Raw genomic sequence first — 10,079 nt, forward strand, 5'->3', positions numbered from 1 at the left:
ATGAGGTGGTTATCCAGCGCCCTGTGGACGGTGGTTCCTGTTCTTCTCCGGCATCGTTGTCGATACCGTTAATTTCTTCGGAGTCAAAATCAAGCATGTCGGTTAAGTCATCTAAAGTGGCTATTAAGTGGGTGGGTAATGAATTCCTTCGACGTCCGCTTCCCACTCGAGTCTCCTGACAGGGAGAGAGATTTTAATGAGTTTAGCACGTCGCCCAAGGGTGGGTGCTGAAAGATATCCGTGGAGCTAAACACCATGATCGGTGCTCAGTCAGGTCCGATGGGCATGGATGCACGCGGTTCGGAGCCTATGGCCGGAGACGAGTCCGAGGGTCTGAAGACACAGATCTCCTTGGAAGTGAGATCTGTGTTCGACTCTATCGCCGCTGAGTGTGCGGCCTCCATGGCAGGGTTCATACACCCATCCTCGGATGGCACGATCTGCTCCGGATTTAAAGCCGGGGCAGCTGTAGGTGTGATTTCCTAAACAGCGTCCGATGTCAGATCTAAGTCATGCTCATCGCGACTGTAGGGTGCACCTATCATGGGCTCAAATCTATCGAAGATCAAGTCTCCGCGGATGTCGGCTGTGTAGTTCAGGCTTCCAAACCTGACCTGATGGCCAGGGGCGTAGCTATCGATCTGCTCTAGATGGCCAAGCGAGTTGGCCCGCAGTGCGAAGCCGCCGAATACGAAGATCTATCCGGGGAAGAAAACCTCGCCCTGGATCGCATCATTGTAGACGATTGCAGGAGCCATCAAGACTTATGGTGACGACAGAGTGGAACTCTCAATGGAAGCACCAATGTCGGTGTCAAAACCGGCGGATCTCGGGTAGGGGGTCCCGAACTGTGTGTCTATGGCTAATGGTGACAGGAGGCGGGGGACACAATGTTTACCCAGGTTCTGGCCCTCTCTATGGAGGTAATACCCTACTTCCTGCTTGATTGATCTTGATGATATGAGTATTACAAGAGTTGATCTACCACAAGATCGTAGAGGCCAACCCTAGAAGCTAGCCTATGATTATGGTTGTTGTTGTCCTACGGACTAAACCCTCTGGTTTATATAGACACCGGAGGGGGCTAGGGTTACACACAGTCGGTTATAGAGAAAGAAATCTACATATCCGAATTGCCAAGCTTGCCTTCCACGCAAAGGAGAGTCCCATCCGGACACGGGACGAAGTCTTCAATCTTGTATCTTCATCATCCAACAATCCGACATAAGTATATAGTCTTGTTGTCCGAGGACCCCCCTAATCTAGGACTCCCTCATCCATGTGGCCCATTTATTATTTCCTAAAAAATTACACCCCATTTGCACTTTCTCAAAATACACGATTTTGTTGGGCTGGTTCTAATTATAATGTTGGGTTGGGCGCACCAATATTATTAAAAAATAAACAGGGGCTGAGCATTTTGTATTAAATATATTTAAATAATAAGTGCTTTATTATTACGTTGGCCCTTAAATCATACCAAGCTTTTGTACACAATCACCAGGATTTTCATTGCCTTAATGTAAAAACATCTAGGATTTTATTGTTAAAAAATTATTTTTATAAGTTAATAAGACGTGGGATATTGTTTTCTTATATATGTAAGTATCTGTTAAATATATGATGACAATAACAATAATATATAATAACATATAAAATAATATAAATATATATAATATAGTTAGAAGGGAAACATAAGTTGGATCTCGCGTTCCTATTCTTATAGAGAAAAATAGAACAGACCTCTGCGTTTTCTTCAAAAAAATACATAAGTTGGGCTGCAGATGTTTTGTGGAAAAATAAAAACTAGGATGGGAGGTCCATAAGCCGGTCGATCCATGACGGCCCTCAAGAAAATACAAAGCGGCATGTCGAGGGCTGCGCATCTTTAAAAAGAAAGCCTAGACGGGGCAGCACACAACCCAACTGATACTTGTTGGCCCATTGATAATAAAACCTACCGGCTCCCCGGCTTCATTGTAAATTTATCTCCTTTAGTAACTACGTTGAAGCACCTCAAAAAAAATTAACTATGTTGACAAACCCATGGGCCCCAATGTCAGTATAGCACTAGTAGGAAGTACTTTTTCAATGAGGCACTTGCTTGCGTACATCCATAGACCTTGGATTGGTTTTGGATTGGAACAGGAGAGGAGGGGCGGTGGTTTTGAAATGGAATAGGAGAGGAGTGGCACTGGATTTAGATTGGAACATGAGACGTGCGTGGTGGTTTAAGAGGAAAGGAGTGTCGCCGGTCTTGGAATTATTTTTTGTTTTTCGGATTTTGGGTCAAAGTTTGACCACGTATTGTATTTGAAGCAAAATGTGAATGCATGTCACCAAAAAAAATTATTGTTTGGTTCGTATCTGAATGTACTTCCAAATTATATTATTTTTGCAACGTATAACATAGTGTACAAATAAAGAAAAATAGATTGGTTGGCACAAAAGAGTACTTCTTAGAAAGTGTCAACATAAGCTACTAATATTTGGTTAGAGGATTTGCTGCCGAGAAAGATCCGTCCACAGATAGCGCCACACATTCCAGTGGTGGTGGATGCCAATGCTTACATGGAGCATGGTTGGTGTCGGTAATTTTTACTTGGCACACATAGCACTCTGCATATATGCCGGTTCAGTCCGTACATTTGTGCAGTTCCACCAAAATGCAGCTGAATAACCCTGTTTGCACAGATAATGAAAAAGCGTTATTACATTATAGTGGCACTAGTAGATGAAACATACACTACTAAATAGAAGAAAATATTGCGATAGTATCATAGTATGCCATGCTGCAAGTGCGAGATGGGCCCTGTGATGCCTTATACAGTAGGCCTCATACTGGAAATTGACCCAATTTTCCCCGATACACCTTCTGCCAGTGATGAACATCAATGTACACCGGTAGTACAAGGAGGGGACTTGAGACATTCCAATCTCTATTTTTGTGCAGATCAACTAAAATTAAGCACCCCAGTTTGCAGGAACACTTAAACATTAACAATGGGACTAGTTGATGAAACATATACTAACAAAGAGAAGCACTTTCTTTATCTACATTGGAAATGAAATGATAGAGAGGACACTCGCTCTATTTTAACTGTATTATTACTTCACTTTATCAGTGGCACTAGGGTCGAGCAGGTGGCAAGTGAGGTGTACCGTGCGTCGCAAGGATGGAAGGCGGGGGTGCTTAGACTAGGATGCTGAAGCTGGCTCTTTTAGTCCCTATCTTCCCCCCTGATGTTTCCGTGGTAGCATTTGGGTTGTAATCCAAACTTGGTCGAGCTGGTACTGCGTCCCCCTACCTACCTAGCTTATGTGGCGAACTTTTCTCCTGCTAGTACTCAGTCTGTTCTAGTAGTAGTTGCATACCTGCCCATTTACACTGAGATGTTGTCGGATAATGGTTCTCTCTAGTTGGGTTTCTTTATTGAAATCGGAGGAAACCCCCTCTTTCGATATAAAAAAATCAGTGGCACTAGTGGTGCCAAAACATTGCCTCAAATTAATAGTGCCACTAGATTAAGGGGCAAAATAATAACATTACTGCTTTATCATGGTAGTGCCAAAATAGTAGCTCAAGAGCAGACTCAACATGCAGGATCTTTGGCAAACGGTCGGACCAAAAAGGAACATACCTCATGATGGGAACCATATTTGAATTCAACGCCATCGTATTAGAGATGACACCAGTCACCAACATGGATGATTCAAGTCATGGGACCTTTTGGTGCAACTCACAAAAAATGAAGCAATGCCCTATGAGGTAGCAGCTTCTTCTTCATTAGTTGCAATAAAATTGAGCAACATCAAGGTTCGTTGTGAAGCTCGTGGAATGTTCAACTATAATTTGGATATCATTTGTGCAGTTCAACTAAGATCAAGTGTGAAATGTATATCTCTGTTTGCACAAAAAGTTGGAAAGGAGGGTTACTAACAAGTGATGAAACATACATCAAATGAAAAGAAGCACATTCCTTAGTTGAATGGCAATCCTACAAGGACAGTAGCGATTCCTAAAGCAGAAGCATTGCTAGATATTAGTGTGCGCATTAGGATTAACTATGACAGCCGTTAAATACGTCATTACTTTAATAGTGCCATTGCTTCATTTTACCAGCAACATTACATTAACAGTTGCTAAAGATTTGGTATTTGGGCATGGGAGAGTAGGCGGACCAGGAAAATTGCATTTCTAACGAAAACAAGCAACTTAACTCATTGGGAAATATAGCAGGACATGAAAAATAGTGCCATTGATTCATATTACTGGAGGCATTACATTGAAAACAACATTGGTTTAGTGTGTCCCTACTTTTAACAGAGCGACTGCTACATTTTACCAATGGCATTACATAAGAGGTGCTCGGGGCAACAAACTTCAGACCAGGATATCTAGGTTGGTCCCATTTTTATTCGCTATAGCCACCTTATACTTTGTGAGGATAGCAATTCCAGTGCTGGAGATACTCTGTTGACTTGTCCCCCAGTCCCCACTTTCTTTCCTTTTCCAACCAATACATCGGTTTATATTGAGTTTGTACTTCGTTTCCCTTTATTTCCATATTAGATTGACAGACCAGTTGGGTAGCTAGCCTCTACTACTTTTCGCCCACATTATTTCCTCTTTTGACCATGTCCTAGATTCAGGTAACAAATCTTCCCCGGCCCCCACCCGCTTTCTTCCCTGTTTGAACCAAGTAGTACTAGATTCGACTGCATGAACTAGCTTTACCTCTTTACAGTAAAAATTTAGGTGGCTTTCAAACAGGCGATCGATCCTATCTATGAGGGGGGCCGAGAAATAGTAAAAGATACAAATGCACCAACGTTAGGAGCTGGGGAAGTAGAGCAAGGCCGGTTTAGAAGGAAGTTATACCTGAGGGTCGCGGAGATGTCGCTAGGTGGGCGGCGAGAGGCCGCATCTGCCCACACTACGGCAGCGAGGAAGAAGGGGTTGGGCCCTCCCTAGTCGATGCTGCGTGGGAGAGAATGGCAAGGCACGCTGATCGGGACGCGCTAGCAGTGGGTAAGAGCCGGCGCCGAGGACGACCGCGTGAACATTGCACCTTCTCACCTTCCCGGCGGAGAGGATCCGGCTGGATCTATGACCAGTGGTGAGCAGAGAGAGAGAGAGAGAGAGTGTGGCCACTGCTGTCGTGTTTAGATGTGGAGTAGACGGGACTATGTGAAGAAAGCAAAACTAGCAAGCAAGCACGGAGGCTCCTGCCTATATAGTGGAGTAGTTTTCTTTTATCTACCGGAGCCGGCTTGACCTCGTCAATGACTATCGAGAGGTCTTCATGCACGTGCCCCGGAGGTGTGGTTGTCGTCATATTGATCTGAAGCACCAGATTAACATATAACATGAAAAAATGCCACATGACAAGAAACCATAACCTCACAGCCCCAAGGAGACATCATGAATCCCGACGGACAAACTAGACGTGGATCAAAGCTCAAATTTAAGATAAACTCGTAGAAAAGGGGTCCATCGATAGATGTCCTAATTAACATAGTCGGCTTGACCTAGATGGCAGCCGAGTAGTGTTCGTGCATGTGCCCCCAATGACCAGCGCCTTGGAGGAACTCAATTGCCGCTGTTTAACCCTCGCTGTGATCCGAAGCACATGACACCTAATATTGTGAGATGACAAGAAACCTTTTTTAAAATTTCTCATCAGAACTACTACCCTATACAAACATAGCCTGCACGATATGTAGACGATAGCCAATCCAGTCGTCTACTATAGTCTGGTCTGCATGGACGAACTGATCTTTCGTGTCATGCAGGGATCGTCCAGGCACCGACGTTTGTACAAACTGCTCTAGTACTATCGCTCGTCTCTCTCTTCTATTAACTCAGTCGACTTGTGGGGCCGGAGAGTGTGCCTATGGTTGGTTCTCAATTGCGGTTCCACATGTGTGTGCAAACGCAATATGACGCGTGTTCCATTCGGAGAGCGGCGTGCCAGACCGACCAACCGTCTGGTGTGTGACGCGAACGAGACGGGTGTGTTGTACATATGTGTACTGCCGTTTTCTTGAGGCTCCATGGTGCAATCCATGGATACAAAAATATATTTAAAAGTCGAGGGCGCGACTTTTCCCATGCGGTAGGTGGGGTAGTTCCACCTAGTCGGTTCGACAAAGAGGCGAGAAGATGAGGGAGTAGGCTGCTGTAAACGTAGGGTTGTGTGACTTCATGGCGAGTTACTGCTGGACAGGTGGGGCCCTATGATTTGACTTGTCATTATCATTTTAACTGCGGCTCTACGACCGACGTGAGTCTCCCAATTCCTGACCACCTCCATGGTATATAGGTGCCAAGTACTGTATACTCCTCTCTGTTTACAAGGCGTGCGTGTACCCCTAGGTCGTCAATTTGACCAACCTAATAGAAGTCATATACAGTATTACAAAAAACATACCATTATAAACTTCAGATGTTCTATTTTCAAACGGTATAATTTTTGTGGTATATAGTTAAAATTACGGTGATAAAATTGACAATATAGGTATGCACGCAGGACTTGTAAACTGAAACGGAGGGAGTACGAAGAAAGAGATGGAGAGAAGTAATTTTTTTACTCTTATAGCCAAACTTACAGCTAACCTTGTTGTATGAGTGACTAAGTGATGACTATGTATGACATGCTAACATTAGATAGCTTAACACAGCTGGACGGAGGACGTAGTTTCATGAAGTGGAGAAGCCACGTCTAGGCTGTGTAGTCACTTGACTACACAGCTCTTTGGCAAAAACGTAATGCATCAAGTACAATTCATGCAAAAAAACAGAAAATATGTATATTTGACTACACAACTTTGTAGTGACTACATGATTTTATTTCTGGCACCACAACTGGGTTCATGCATGCGAAGTAGAAAAAAAAGCTCATTCATAGCTGTCTGAAATCTCCAAGGGCGCGACCGTGCGAGCGAGCCGATGGTCGTGGTAGGCGCGACCATGATACGGGCTGCTGACAGCCCATGGATCTGAGATCAAACGGTCGCATGCTTAGTTGCTAAAGATTCGCAGAATAACCCTCCAGGATACGATATTCACCCATATATAGGTCTACAATCACGCCATGCAACCGTTCGATCTCAGATCCAGGGTTCTCGGAAGCCTGTATCCTGGGAGCATGGAAAGCTTATTATCACTTGTAATTTTCCCGATGCTAGACGTGCGAACACGCAGATGCATGAAGCTATTTAATTGGGCATCTAGTAGACATGACATCTAATTGGGCCCCCATAGTATTGTGCATGAATCCAATTTTATGCACTGGGCAAGCCACTACCCTGCCATTCGCACGCCCCACTCAGCATTTTTACAAACGGGAAACCGCTAGAAGTTCGCTGCTACTTGTCCCCGGCCGTCCTTTAACATTATGGCAGTTCACTCCTAGTCGTCCCGCCCTTTCACATTACAGGAGTTCCACTAATCCTAACTCTCCTCCCAAATCCATGGCGTCCCAAATCTCCATGATCGGCGGTGAGTACAAGGTTAGAACCATCACCGGCGATGAGTTCGACGACATCTACACCCGTTCTTCCGTGACGGTGAAAGGATGCCTTGCTTGCTTCAGACGCGTGTTCGAAAAGAAAATGATGAGTGGGTCGCTGGGCTAGATGTTGAGTACTTTTGTGGTACTAAGTCTGACAGTAAGAGTAGGGGGTACGTATGAGGAGGCAAGGCCCAACCTACGACGAGGTTGTACACACGAGTTTACGAGTTCAGGCCCCTCTCAGAGGAGGTAAAATCCCTATTGTCGGCGTTCTGATAACGGGGGTCCCCAGACTTGCCTGCCTGCGGCCTGCTGCGCGGCTCCATTGGAGGCCCAGTACGACCCATCTTCATCAACCAAACACTCAAGACCCTTGCGAGGGGCCAAGCCTCGTGGGGTGGATGGAGCAAGGCCTCCTTAGGGGCGGCCTCACCAAGCAGGCTCGCGATGAGGCGGAGAGATCAAGACAAGGGGTACCTCGCGAGGTGCGCATGACGCAAGCCATGACGATCAAGGCCAGGCGGGCGCCAGCCCGCGCAGTGTCCTCATTTCCTCTTCGGTGCAAAGGAGGCAAGTGCAGGCGTGGAGTACCAAGGCATCAGGCAAAGGTTTCCATATCGGTGCAACAATACCAAGACCGGCAGAGCAGCAGGACAGAGGTCACCATGGAGCCCAAGACGGTGTCATCACCAGCACCTTTGGCAGTCGAAGACCACCTTTAGTCAGGATAGCTTGTACTAGCTGTCCCCTTTTGAAATGGCCATTGTTGGATCCCTTCCCGCTCAATATTTGGGAAGAGGACCAGGGCCTCTATAAATAGTGCTAGCCACCACAGTACAGAAGGGACAAGTTAAGTTCATCCACACCACCACAAGAACACCTCTCCTCGCAAGGCTGTTCTTCCTTTGTACTGTTCATCATCAGCCCAAGAGGCAGTCCACCACACCACACACTAGATTAGGGCATTACACCACAACGGTGGCCCGAACCAGTATAAATCTTGTGTCTCTTGTGTTGTTGATCGATCTACCTTAGGGATCGTGGCAAGGTTGAGAGCGAGATTCGGTAGGAGGAGATTTTCGTTCGCACCCTAGTGTTCGAACCTTAAGGGTTTTGCCGGAACCCGATATCCGACATTTGGCGCTCCAGGTAGGGGTGCGCCGGAGTCTTCCTTCCGCCGATCTGCATTCCACTGCTTCATCGCGTCCATGTTCGGCGACCCGACGGCCAATGCCGACCGCTGGGCAGCATGGCTAGCCCCTGCCACGCCGCATGCCCAAGGTGACCTCAACCCCGCACCCCAGGCAGCCCACGCTCCGCAGGACACTGCAGGGCGCGGGCGACGCAGTCAAGCACCGCCTGCCCTTACTCCAGGGCAGGTGCGATCAGCCGCAAGGGCCTCAAGCCACACCACGGCCACGGTGCCGCACACCCGACGGGAACAAGCGAACATGAGGTCCGCACTCACTATGGCTCGGCAGCTGCTGCGATGCAGGCTGCAGGAGGGCGGCCGAGACGTGTTGCTAGAGCGCGTTGCTGAGCTCCTGGATGTTGCGGCTTCGGGGGCACCGCCCTTCGGTTTCCAGCTTCCACCCCAGGCCCCGGTTGGATCACGCGGCGGGCCTCTGCGCGCCCACGCTCCCCAAGGCTTCATGGACACCAACTCGACCATCGGTGCCGGACATCAGGCCACACCAGCACCACCCCCGATGAGCGAGGGCATGCGCGTCGCAGCCTATGGCTCGGGCGAGCCGCTGCCTTACCATCCTCAAGACGGCGCGTTGGGCCAGGCCACATGGAGTGTGGGGCACTAAGGCGAAGTCTTCGAGGCGGCGACCTCAGAGGCTTATGTGCCCCGCATGGTGGATCGGGAGTACGCGCTGGAAGACGACCCTGGCTCGTTCCTCGGGTCAGGCTGGGAGGAAGAGACGCCAGAAGCCGAGCCTTTTCAGGAGCCCGAAGCCTCACCAACCGTGCCGGCAGCAGCAGCTACTGGGTACCTCTAATTCCTCAGGAGCAAGCTTATGCTAACCATGGGTCGCAGGAGGTTCAGGTCACCGCAGTGGATGGCTGCCCCAACTCAGCAGCCTCCCTTCCGCTAGGAGGAGCGCATTGGGGGCTGCAGGAGTGGGGCCGGGAGCCAGGCCACTCCCCACGGTGCATGGAGCAAGGCATTCCCCGGAGGTAGGCCCTCTGCCATGGAGGTGCTGCAAAGCCTACCCCCGGCAGAGGACCCGTGGTCGCCGAGGGAACCGCTGGCATCCCCTTTGCCCCATTGGCATCGTCCTTGGTCTCCGGCCGCCGTCAATGGTGGCCGAGGGTGGCGCAAGGCAGGGCTCTCGACTGGCGATATGAAGCAAGGCCTGGTGCCTGTGAAGAAGGCCCAGTGCTTGTGAAGCTCGCCGCCCATGACACTCTTATGTAATAACGAGTTGGGGTGGTACATGCCCCGGAGTCTCCAGAGAGCTGCCCTCGGGCCTCGGGAGCTCCCTCCCACGCCCAGTGGCAGCACTTAGCTCCACGCTGGTGAGAAGACGTTGAAGACTAGACTAGGCGCCAGAC

Source organism: Triticum aestivum, chromosome 6B (assembly GCF_018294505.1).
Source record: "Triticum aestivum cultivar Chinese Spring chromosome 6B, IWGSC CS RefSeq v2.1, whole genome shotgun sequence".
NCBI classification, from domain to species: Eukaryota; Viridiplantae; Streptophyta; class Magnoliopsida; order Poales; family Poaceae; genus Triticum; species Triticum aestivum.